The sequence below is a fragment of the Rhamphochromis longiceps genome, linkage group LG6 (assembly GCF_057381845.1).
Source record: "Rhamphochromis longiceps isolate RC_006_pf linkage group LG6, R_longiceps_female_GT1.1, whole genome shotgun sequence".
Lineage (NCBI taxonomy): Eukaryota > Metazoa > Chordata > Actinopteri > Cichliformes > Cichlidae > Rhamphochromis > Rhamphochromis longiceps.
This window is the reverse complement of record NC_140562.1, coordinates 24,275,692-24,288,162: the sequence shown is the minus strand read 5'-3', so window position 1 is coordinate 24,288,162 and position 12,471 is coordinate 24,275,692.

Sequence of the window (12,471 nt, the reverse complement as noted above, 5' to 3'; positions counted from 1 at the left end):
TAAAATCACCCACAATAATTATTTTATCTGAGCTCAGAACTAAATTAGATATAAAGTCTGAGAAATCAGACAGAAACTCTGTGTAAGGCCCAGGTGGACGATAGATGATAATAAGTAAGACTGGTTTCTGAGTTTCACAGCTGGGGTGGACAATGTTAAGCATCAGGCTTTCAAATGAATTAAAAGTCTGTCTTGGTCTTTCGTTAATTAATAGGCTGGTGTGAAAAATTGCTGCCACACCGCCCCCTCGGCCTGTGCTTTGAGATTTCTGGTAGTTAGAATGACTCGGGGGTGTTGATTCATTTAAACTAACATAATCATCCTGCTGCAACCAGGTTTCTGTAAGGCAGAGTAAATCGATTTGTTGATCAATTATTAAGTCATGTACTAACAGAGACTTGGAGGAGAGAGACCTAATATTTAATAATCCACATTTCACTGTTTTACTCTTTGGTTCAGATATGGATACTTTATTGTTCTTTCTTTGTAATTGTTTATGTTTAAGTTGTTTGTTGCTGGTTTTTAGCTTGTTTTTTTTATCTTTTTGGAAGCTGACACAGTCTCTGTGGAGATGGGTTTTTGGGGGGGCAGCAGGAGGAGAGAAGCTGCAGAGAGGCGTGTAAGACTGCAACTCTGCTTCCTGGTCCCAACTCTGGATAGTCATATTTTGGGGGGTTTAATAAATTTGTCCATATTTCTAGAAATGAGAGCTGCTCCATCCAAAGTGGGATGGATGCCGTCTCTCCTAACAAGACCAGGTTTCCTCCAGAAGGTTTGCCAATTATCTATGAAGCCTACATCATTTCTGGGACACGACTCAGACAGCCAGCAATTTAAGGAGAACATGCGGCTAAACATGTCACCCCTGGTCTGATTGGGGAGGGGACCAGAGAAAACTACAGAGTCCGACATTGTTTTGGCAAAGTTGCACACCGATTCAATATTGATTTTAGTGACCGCCGATTGGCGTAACCGGGTGTCATTACTGCCGACGTGAATTATGATTTTACTGTATTTACGTTTACCCTTAGCCAGCAGTTTTAAGAGAGTTCAAGCTATGTTGAAGAGTAAAGTAGCTCATATCACATTTTGAATTTTAAGCTCATTAAAATTCTACAAGTTTTGTTCTACTCTAATATACTGCGCTTCCATGTCTGTTTGTAGACAGAATTTTGTAGACTTCAGTAAATCACTGCGCTTCTTTCCTATTTTTCCAGCAAAATACAAAGAAAGCAGGGGTGGCTCATGACTTTTGCACAATATCCTCCTGAGACCCAGGGGAAAAAAAGTATTTTGATTTTGATTTTTTTCAGATAAATCAAGTGTTGGGATGGTAAAAAACACATTACAAAAGCAAAATTGTTTTTAACTAATTTTATATAAATTTTACAACATGTGCACTTCAGTGCACAAGGGGAGTTCCTTGATCACGAAAGTGAAACTAACAAAATTCAAGAGCTATTTAAGAAAATTAAATGCTCCACTGAAATTTTTGTAAGCAGGATATTAAAACTTATTTATATAACAATATCATAAAAATGTGGATCATGGGTCAACTTAGAAGTCACTGACACTTCACTAGCTGTAAACCACTGGTTCAGGAACAAGTGATCGCACTGGGCTTTCTATTTCACAAAAGTCAATTCATGTATGATATCTGAGGAAGTACTGTGATTTTTTTTTTATTTGGAGACACAAAGGAACATTTGGCACTTCCCACATCGCACATATGTTTTACTGTTTCACCCAACCATTCTACAACTGAAATGCCTTGGACTGTTAACCATTTCAGGCAAATGGAGTGAACCATATTTTGTTACACTCTCATCTGATTGGGGCTTCCTTTTCTTGATTTTTGGAGAGAACTCTTCATTACTGGTATTATTCAGTAATGATTTCAGTAATGGTTTCTCAGCCAGGAGGAGCTTGAACTCCAGATACTGTGAGTTCTTTTCGCACATTGAGATCATTGATAACTTTCAGCAAAGACGTGATCTTGTAGAAACAATCAGGTGTCATGGATTCAGCTATAATTGCGACTCTTGTTTTTTTACTTTACTGGAAAACATTTCTGCATTTTACCCATATTTTATTTTTAACTCAAAATCAAAAATTCCAGATTCTCCTACATGTTGGTTTTGGACCAGATAGGACGACAGATTTCAGGTGGCCTTGTGTTTTTCTCTATTACATCCGCCACTGCATCTTGATAATCTTCGTGTGGCTCCTCCTGGGTTCTCACCCTCTCCTATCTGGCTCACATGACTCTCATCTTCTGAAAAATCTATGTTTGGATCTCCCTCAATTATTCTGTTAAGAATTCTCTCTGCCTTTGTCAAAGAGTTGTCTACTAGGAAAAAGTGAAATAAATATAAGTACAAAGTCCTGACGTGCACTAGAGTACACATTAATAAATTAGTCATTTCCTCTGTGAAACTAAATAAGCTTAATTCTTAAAATCCCCTCAAATTATTTACTAGATGTTTATTTTTGAAAATTAATCAAAATCTGATTTTAAAAAACATTTTAAATGTAAATATCATGCTTACCTTTCTTTCTTCCATAAAATGTGCTTGTGGGCATGCCAGCCATTTTGAAAAGGCGGGAAAAAAACAATTGGCAAGGCCACACCCCCACACATGTGATATCATTTTAAAGGTACTGTTGTCCTCTCTAAGAAACATCAGGACTTAGATGAGTGGCAAGTAGAGTATGAGAGCTACAAGCAAAAACTAAATGTGTACTACAGTGCACATAAATGAAGTACTGGGTCTCAGGAGGTTCCTTTTAAAAGATACAAACATGTACAAAACACATACCTGTAGGATGTGCTGGATAAACTTGGCTGGGTAGGTCCATTGGACACACTGGAGGTGTTACTAGAGAAGACACGTGTGTCACCAGTAACACTGGCAGAAGAACCCACTGATAAGGCAGGTGTGTGAGGCAGATGTTCCACTGGAGTAAGGCTCATCCTCATCAGTAGCAACGACAGCAGGATTGGTGGACATTGTGAGGGTGTCAGCAGAGATGGAAGACTCAACAGTACAAACATCTTGGGTAGCGACACACCAGATGACCTCATCATCAACAGACATGGACTGTGTGTTAACAATGCGAATGGCTGAGGGAACTTCTTTAGAAATTTCAACTGTGAGAACACAAAGAACAGGAGTTTAACTTTTGAATAACATCTAATCACATATATAGCTTTTGCTTTTCATGTATTTAGGGGTACATTTCTTCCTGCTCAAAATATTAAACTAAATTTAAATATGATTTTAACAACACTTAACTAAAGACACAATGCCTAAGATGACTAAGTAACAGACACTGAACCAACTTAATTTCCAGTTTATTTGGAGCGACTTTTAGATAGGAATATTTACCGCATTTGTCAGAATTCAACGTTTCTGTGTGGTTATGGCTACTCTCTCCATCAGAATATGTCTGTAAATTAAAACAGATAATACATTTCATTATACTGACAACAAAATGTCATAATAAATATTAGTAATATGTTTGTTTTATGTATTAAAACATAATACAAGTGACAATGTTTAAGGGAGTTTAAAATCCATCTTTGCCTTTTTCACTCTCATTTTATGAACATACATACATTTGCTGAAATGATCAGGATTACTTACTGATTCATTGTCCTCACATAAGATGACTTTGTCAGGTTTGACATAAATTGACTTCTGACGAAACAGTTTTTTCACAAGGTCTCCATTCAAAGTCTGTTTGGAAGAGAGTGATGGCTTAACTAGTTTGGTGTGGCATGCCAGCAAAATCTGTAGCCTAGGGGAGGAAGAAAACATAGTGTATATGAAATTTTTGTTAAGGCTAACAGACTACAATACAATACAATACATTAAAAGGCTTAATTTTTGTTAACTCTAAAAGATATCAATCCAGTCATCTGATCGGTGCTCCCAGATCCTTTTTGGAAATACCCAAAGTTGACCTTTAATAGTATAATAATCTACGTAACAAAAAAAATTATTTTTTATAAAAAAGGATCTAATGCTTACCTGCATCCTTCAACAACTGGCTAGAAGGCAGTCCTTATCGCCTGCATTACTTTGTCTGAGTCCCAGTCACAGCTAAACTCCAGTGCAGATTTTATATGTCCATTTTCAAAAAGCCAAGCTTTTTTGTTACGCCTTGGCACATGTGTAGTTAGATGGTCTGGCAAGAGAATCACTTCTTTGGTGAAAGACTGAGCCACAGAATATGACCTGCTTAGCTGTGCTGGAAATCTAATGGAGGATAAAGGTAAAGTAAACATTTCTGCATGTAATATACTCACACTTCTCTGATCAATGAAGTACATTTAATTAAAAAAATACACCATGCTGTCCACATGTCTAATCTGCATTAATAAACACCCTCTAGCCCCATGGTAGCTAGGATAGGCTCTTGGAATCCTGAATTGGATAAGTGGAAGAGAATGGATGGATGAATGGATGGATAGATGATGGAAGATAGTGGGATGGATGGGTGGAGAAAAACATTTCTTAAATTCACAGAGTACTTTTTGTTGCTTTAAAAAAAGTTTCATTAAATTATATACTGCCAAAAACTATGTACTGTAACAACTGATGTGCTTTGCTTTTACACAATGTTTGCAGATTCTTGAGCATGAATGACCTGTTTAAGTTAAATTAGAATTAAGTCCAGACTTTGACTACGGCAGTTCAAAACCTTAATGCAGCCCCAGACCATCACACTACCTCCATCTTGTTTGGCTGTGGCTGATGTTCTTAACAGGACACAAACTATCCAAAAAATTCAACTTCTGTCTCGTCAGTCCACAGAATATTTCCCCAAAAGTCTTGGGGATCATCAGGATGATTTTTGGCAAATGTTAGTCGAGCTTTTGTGTACTTTTTGGTCAGCTGTGGCTTTTGCCTTGAAACTCTCCCATAGATATCATTTTTTATCATTTTTATTGTTGACACATAGGTTTAGATAGCTTTTTTTCCTAAAAAAAAAAAAAACCCCACCAACAACAACTAAGAAATCAGGAAGGGACAAATTCTTTTCATTGCACTGCATGTATCCAGATAAATGATAGGGTTATTGAGAGGGTTCACACTGATTGATTTTTTAGTTCTAAAGAGGCATATTGGCAAATCAGCAAAGGAATTATCTAAATATGCTATGCTTATTTTTCAAATTGAGAGATTTTCTCCCACATGTAGCTCTTCTAACCTTGTACCAGTCTCTGTTTGAGACTCACTTAAACTATTTTAATCTTATATGATGCAATACCTTTCCTAGTTGCGTATCTTGACAGATTACAAACTTTATAAAGGAAAGTTCAAGTCACAGCGCTGAATTGATGCTTTTGAATCCTCATTACACGGAGTGCCAACTCTTTATTGAGCACAATTGCAATGTATATACAAAAATCACAAAAAAAATTTAACCATTTTATTCCTAACAATGCATTTGTGAATTAAAACAGAGATTCACTTCAATTAGGAAAGTGCTACATCACTGGTTGAACTAGATTACTCAGATAAACTTTTTACAGATTAGAAGTGGCTCTTCTCTCTATGGTTGGGGTTGTATTTACCAGAAATTTGTGGGCAATATAGATGAGAAGTTGTTCTCACTATTTCCTAGGTTGCTTGGTGCCTCAGTTGGTGCCTTTGTGCTGTGGTGTCTGTAGAAAGAAGTCAGCAAAGTTACAAGAAATCAGAGGACATGTAGAGCCCCACTTAGCTGCACAAAGTAAAACATTGCTGTAAGGAGACAAAGGCCATGTAGAATTCAAGGGTTCAGGTTTCTCATTACCTGTCTGATGTATGTTCTCTGTGACTGTAATATCTTATAAAGATTTATTATCAATAAAAGATTTACAAAAACTGTGAAACAGAGTTGCGCTCTGCTTAAAGTTACACTTTAAAATACTGTTCTGCTATGAGTGACAACCTGACACTGCTTTTGTGTACAGTATGATTCAGAAAGAAGGAGAGTGGGTTCCTGTCTTTGAGCAAAGTCAATGAAGGGATTAAAAGTTTAATTCAGTTGTTTGGCAAAATGGTTTAATTAATTGAGTTACAGTATCTCTCAAATTAATGTTTGACTATTAGGCTAAATACCAATGCCTAGAACACTGATAAACCTCTGCTGATACAGTCTGAGAGTGTTTACTTTTGGGGCCAAAAAAAGGACTGGATTGACAATTAAACCTTCAGGTCCCCGGCTTCAATCCATCCCATGCATCTCAATTAAGAGAAGAATCTGTTAATAGAGGTGAATAAGCTTTGCTTGTCATATCAACAAAGAAAGGGTTGTATGAAAGCAATTAGAAACCATCATTCTGGACTATCTGTATTCAGAGGCATAGTGAAAGAACTCAGGGCAGTGATTCACCCAGGATCAGACCAAAAGTGCAGAAATGCATTCATTATGGTAGATTATGTTGGGCAGAAGGCCAAGGGCTTTTTATGGGTCCTTGCCTATGGCTGGCAGATATATTGTTGGGATACAGAACAGCCAACAATGGCCTATGGGCCCGTAGATGTCACAAACACAGGGGACCTTGGTATATTTTCTTTACACTGCATTTTATTTCAAGACCCATGAGCTCCTGTGATGGGTGGATGTGGTTACTGTTGGCAGGAGCAACAGTGTTGAATGCTAATTGTTTTGAAGGGCACAGGATTCATTGGTTGCTATGGTAACAACGAGACTGTGAACAGGAGTGCAGGAGAGAGGTGTCCAATAAAATGTAAAGACACAAAATAGATACAGACATACATAGATAGATAGATAGATAGATATATGTATATGTGTAAAACCTGCACTACGTATTGAGTACTACATAAGAGTATTGAGAAGAAAATAAACTCATAGGGACATGGAAGAGTCATGGAACCAAGTAGGGCTGCACGATTAATCGTTAGAAAATCGCGATCTCGATTCATACTTATGTGCGATCTCATTTCCAAATGACAACGATTTAAAAAAAAAAAAAAAAGACGACAACGATTATACCGCATTTTGATCCGGGACGTAATCTGCATGAAAGCAAGCGCTCACTCTTCCTGCTCAACAAATGACAAGGGCGGAGCCTTATACCACGTGATACAGAAGCTGGCTGCTAAAATTGGCAGGGAAAAAACAACGGAGAGCACGTCAGGGATGACGAGAAAGTGACTGGAGAAAATCCGTCCCGGTCAACCACCCAAACATCAATAACGGGAACCTTATACAGCGCTTCCCTATACCCGTCGAACTCCCGCAGGCACAAAGAAATTACGGAGGCTATCACTTATCACCTGACCAAAGATATGGCTCCCATCAACACTGTGCAAAACGAGGGATTTAGGAAAATGATCAACACCCTAGACAAACGCTACACAGTGCCGTCCCGCAACTATTTTTCTATTGTTGCACTACCTGCTCTATACACGCAGTGTCGAGCAACGGTGGAGACGGAATTTCAAGCAGTACAACATTTTGCAGCGACGACAAAATGTGAGACATTTGTTGTTTTTATGTTTATTTATTGTTTTTATATTCAGTCTCAACTGTTACGAATTGATGTGTAGTTAATAAGTGCAATAAATATTTATACTGGAAAAGAAAATTGTGAGAGAATCGTGATCTCAATTCTAAGCAAAAAAATCGTGATTCTCATTTTATGCAAAATCGTGCAGCCCTAGAACCAAGCACTCATTATGTCATAGTTAAGTGTTCACTGTTATCATATTAGATAAAGGAATCCTGAACGTATATCTCTACAGTTTTGTTGGAAAGTTGTTGTGATATGGTGAAGAATAAAATACATAAAATAAACATAACATAATGAGGGCCTTTATAAAGTAAGAATTTAATGGTCTCTGAAGATTAAAAGGTCAAAGCTAATGTAGGAACTTGAAACCTGATTCTTACAACTGGGTAATAGGCAGTGGCTGATATTTCTTTACATGTTGCTAATTCTCCAGAAACTACTTTTACAATAATATAAAGCACTTTAAAATAAATATTAGCACAAACCACTTTCTGGAGATTTCTTTACACTGTATATATCAAATAGAAGCTACCTGGTGACTCTTGATGTCTTTCTTATGTACAGGAATCAGTACTCAAGAACACATGTCAAACATTTCAGTCTGGCTCAAATGCAAATTTGCTGACAACTTGTTATATCAGTTAAAACACTAAAATACGCTACTGATCACATCTCAAAAATTACTGTTACATTGAGAGAAATGATTGTGTCAAATTATCCCGATGTTTTAAACATTATTTCTATTTTGATTGGAGAAGCATGTCTGCAGTAAGAATCATTAACTTTGCCCTTCCAGACTTTTTTCCTAGTGATACAGACGAAGTGTTTTAAATTAGAAGAGAAGGGAACTGGTAATCTGGCTCGATGCCTGTGCAGCTTAGTGGCAATCCCACTTGATATAATTCAAGGCACTACCAGCTGACTACTCCCTGGAATTTGGAAGATTTGTTGAAGATCACTGACTAATTTCAAAGCCATCAGAAGCACTTCAAACTTTGTTTCAGCAAGTAACTGGAAGCCAGTGTAAAGATTTTAAAACATGAGTAATCCTCATTGGCTACAAAATCTGATGAAACTGATTTCAGTCACTTATGTTACAGCGATGTTCATTCTCTCTTCTCGTTGGTATTTGTATATGAGTTTTGCTCATTATTGTAAAACATTTTAATTTGAAACAAATTTAATTGCTTGCAGCTTTTTATTTGCTCCAAGCATTGGCTGAGTTAGTATATGGAAATATAGTCGGATAAGTGCTGAATAAAATGTGAATGTCTTCAGCATAATTGAGAAAAGTAATGTCTAGAGGATGCATGTATAAATCAAATAAACTAGGCCTACACTCTAGAGTCAAAACTTGGGGGACTCCACCTGCCAGGCTAAACTACTCAGATGCATGGCCACCAAAAAAAACACAACCTACCCCCTGAAGATTGAGGTTAGAGGACAGACATGTGTACCACCCACTTTCCACCATCTCATAAAGTATTTTATGGCCCATAGTATCAACAGCTGCACTAAGGGATGCCACTATAGCTCACATAGTTGAGCTGGTGTGCCATCCACCATGGGCTAGAGTCCTTGCAGGAGGGTCTTGAATTCAAGTCTGTTCTTGGTTGCGTTTTGCGTGTCATCCATCCGTACTTCATTTTTCTGCCTTCTCTTCACTCTGCTGTCTAGTATATTATAAAAGGCTGAAAAGAAGTGACACAAAGTTTACTACTCAGGATTCAGACAAATGCCAACAAATGGCTTTATTGTTGCCCTGTTAGTGCTGTGATGTCTGAATTTGTGTTCTCAGTTTCTCCAGTTAAGATAAGATATGAAGCTGGTCAATACTGTAGATATTTCACATTGAATGATGTAAATGGTTCTTTAAAAGATTTTTTTTGAAAACTAAATAAGAGGAGAAAACTGCAGACAAAACTGTGCATAGTCAGTTCCAGGCTATTGAAAAGAGTTTGGTAAAACATTGGTCGGCAGTTTGGTGTTGAAAAAAACAAGTGGATGAACAGGGTACTTCACAACATCCTCCAGAGTCTGAGTATTTATAACAGTGAATGCAGATAATCTAGTTAAATTGCTTCTGTGCAGCTGTGGCTTGTGCTTTTGGAAGTCAGGAGGTAACTGTTTTTGAAGGTCAGTTAGCATCTCAAAAAGACATGCTGATATTTTTGGTTACAATAATAAAAAGATTATCCCCACTCCACACCCAACCACCACCTGCAGAAAGTGAGGATGATGTCCATCAAAATATAGAAATTATGTGTCTCCATTTACAAGACAAAATTACAAATTAGAAAAAAAATACACAGAAGTTGTTAAGATAACACTCATATCTTACACAGTGAAAGAAATATACAAATCTAGGGCAGAATTCCTTTGCAGCTTGTTTTGTTTTTTCATTAGTGTAAATGTTAAAATAAAGCTGCTGAGTGAAACTGAGAAACTTTGACATGGACCTTAAGAGTAATTTAATTAACAAACATTTCTGAGATATCTCTCAACTTTGCAAAGACATTCAAATGAGCCAAAATCCCCATATGATAACCTTTGGTGAAACGTGTGGGTGGAAAATCCTTTGAAAGTACCACAGAATTTATCGGATAAAATAAATTAAATGTCAATGTTATTATTGTACGGCTGGAAACAGTGGGGTTGTCCAAATTCAGAGGCTGCATCCTCCTGAGGACCCGGCCTTTGCGGTCTAAGTGGGCCGGGTCCTCCGAAAGCCGGGTAGGCCGGAAGTGAGCGACTGTAAAATTGGACAGTCTAGCCTTCAGAATAACATCACAAGCTCTCTCGGTGGAGTGAAACTCTGCCATCTGCTCCTTGCTATCTAAAATATAACCGGACGCTGGCGTAAATTCTCGACCATCTCACACTTCCATTTAATCAGTTTTCTGTTTGACGTTTATTCAGCTGTGTGAAAACCCCAGGGGAACCCTCCTGAGGGATTAATAAAGTTTTGTTTAATCTAATCTAATAACTTTAATCTCAGCCAAACCGATTTACTCACCAACAAATAAAACACTGAAAAAAGCCAAACAATAACATTTTTAAGTTATCTAAGTGACTTATATATCATGTTTAACTTGAGTAGTGAAAGACTGCGGTGGTTTGAAAATGATGTGCTGGGAGTTTGCTGTTCTTGCCGGCTCAGATATTTGAAGTTTATACAGCTACATTCTCGCCTAAAAAAATTTGTTAAAAGTTTATTTTGCGACCCAGAAAGAGTAATAATTAAAGTAATATTAAATAAGTAATATTAAAACTAAGTAGCTGCCGCCATTGTTGGAAACTGGAATTGCCTGGGCCACGCTATGAATTCTGGGATATGGTTTTTCAATTTTGTTGTCCGGGTGGAAAATCGGGAGAAATTCGGGAGGGTTGGCAGGTATGTTCTTAAGGGAGAGAGGGCGATAAGGCTGAGGTATGCCAAATTACACAAGAACTAGATTAAACAAAAATATGCATGAAGGAGGTCACGAGAGAGGTACAAAAGGGAAGTGGTTACATTCTTCTCTAAAAAATGCTGGAGACTCTGCCATAGTTTGGGACTGCATTTCAGCCAATGTTGTAAGAGATCAAGTCAGAATTGATGGAATCATGAATGGAGAAATGTATCAGATTTTGATCCATCATGCCATCTAGAATGTACCTGATTTGCAGTAGCTTGATATTTCAGAATGACAATGATCCCAAACACACTGTCAGTCCAGTAAAAGCATACATGCATAGAAAAAGACACAGTGGAACACTATCAGTTGTGGACTGGCCTTCCCAGACCTCAGATATCAACATTATTGAAGGTGTCTGTACTGTTCTTTCTATGTGTTGAACTCCCTGAGCATGAACATAGATAAACAGCCAACCAAACTCCTTTTCAAGAGCCAGGAAGGTGAGTGTACTTGCTCCCTGGCTTTGTACGCAGCAATCACATTGAACTGACATCAATGAACTGGAGTGAAACTAGAAAAACACGTAAAAAAAACTCTTAATGGATTGTCATATAATCAGCAGGTAAGTACTATCATTGGAGACTACAAAATAAGTATCCTGTAGATTTACAATCTGCTATTAATACAACGAAAAATAATCAGGTAGTGGGTAAGCGTACACTTGTATCATTAGCTCAGAGGCCACGACCTATAACTACTACACTTCATAAAAGGTACAAAATAATGTCACAAAACACTGTATTATTAATTGCCTAATATACAAAGAACTGACAGAACTTACAACCATTGCTTTCTGAAGGACTTCTCTGAAGGATTATTTTGGATTCAACACAAATGATTTCAAAGATGTAGCCATGCTTTTTCCACTGTTCTCTGCACTTCCTGTTTCCTGTCTATCCAAATGTCAAAGAAAAGGCTTCACAATTTTCTGATGTATAACAATCGAAATACAATTTCCATGGCTACTTATTTGTCTCACTAGCATATAAACATATTCAAGACAGAACAGCAACATTATTAATGGAACAAAAGGCAGCCAACATCCAAAGAAGAACTCTGATATGTCCTTCAAGAAGACTGGAGTACTCGTGATGAGTGCTCAAAGAAATTATGAGAAAGCTTGCCTAAGAAGGCTCAGGCTATGTCGAAAAATAAAGGTGGTCATGAAACCTCATTAGAACTGTACAAACTTGTGTTTGTTTTGTTTTGTTTTATACACTGTATATACATGTATATTTGCATAAGTTTCAAAAAATAGCTGCATCTATTTAAAAAAAAAGAGGAGTGGCTCACTGTGCTGGAAATGTAAAAATACAGGGAAGATCAATAGAAGTGCATGCAGGATGTTTTAATCTTCTAAAACAGAGAAGGAAAGCATCCGAGTTGATGAAAGTTTTACATTTTTTATTCATATCTATTCATTCATCATTCTCCCATGAAGCCTTTGTCAAAGATTTTGCCAGATTTTTTCCACTTTGATCT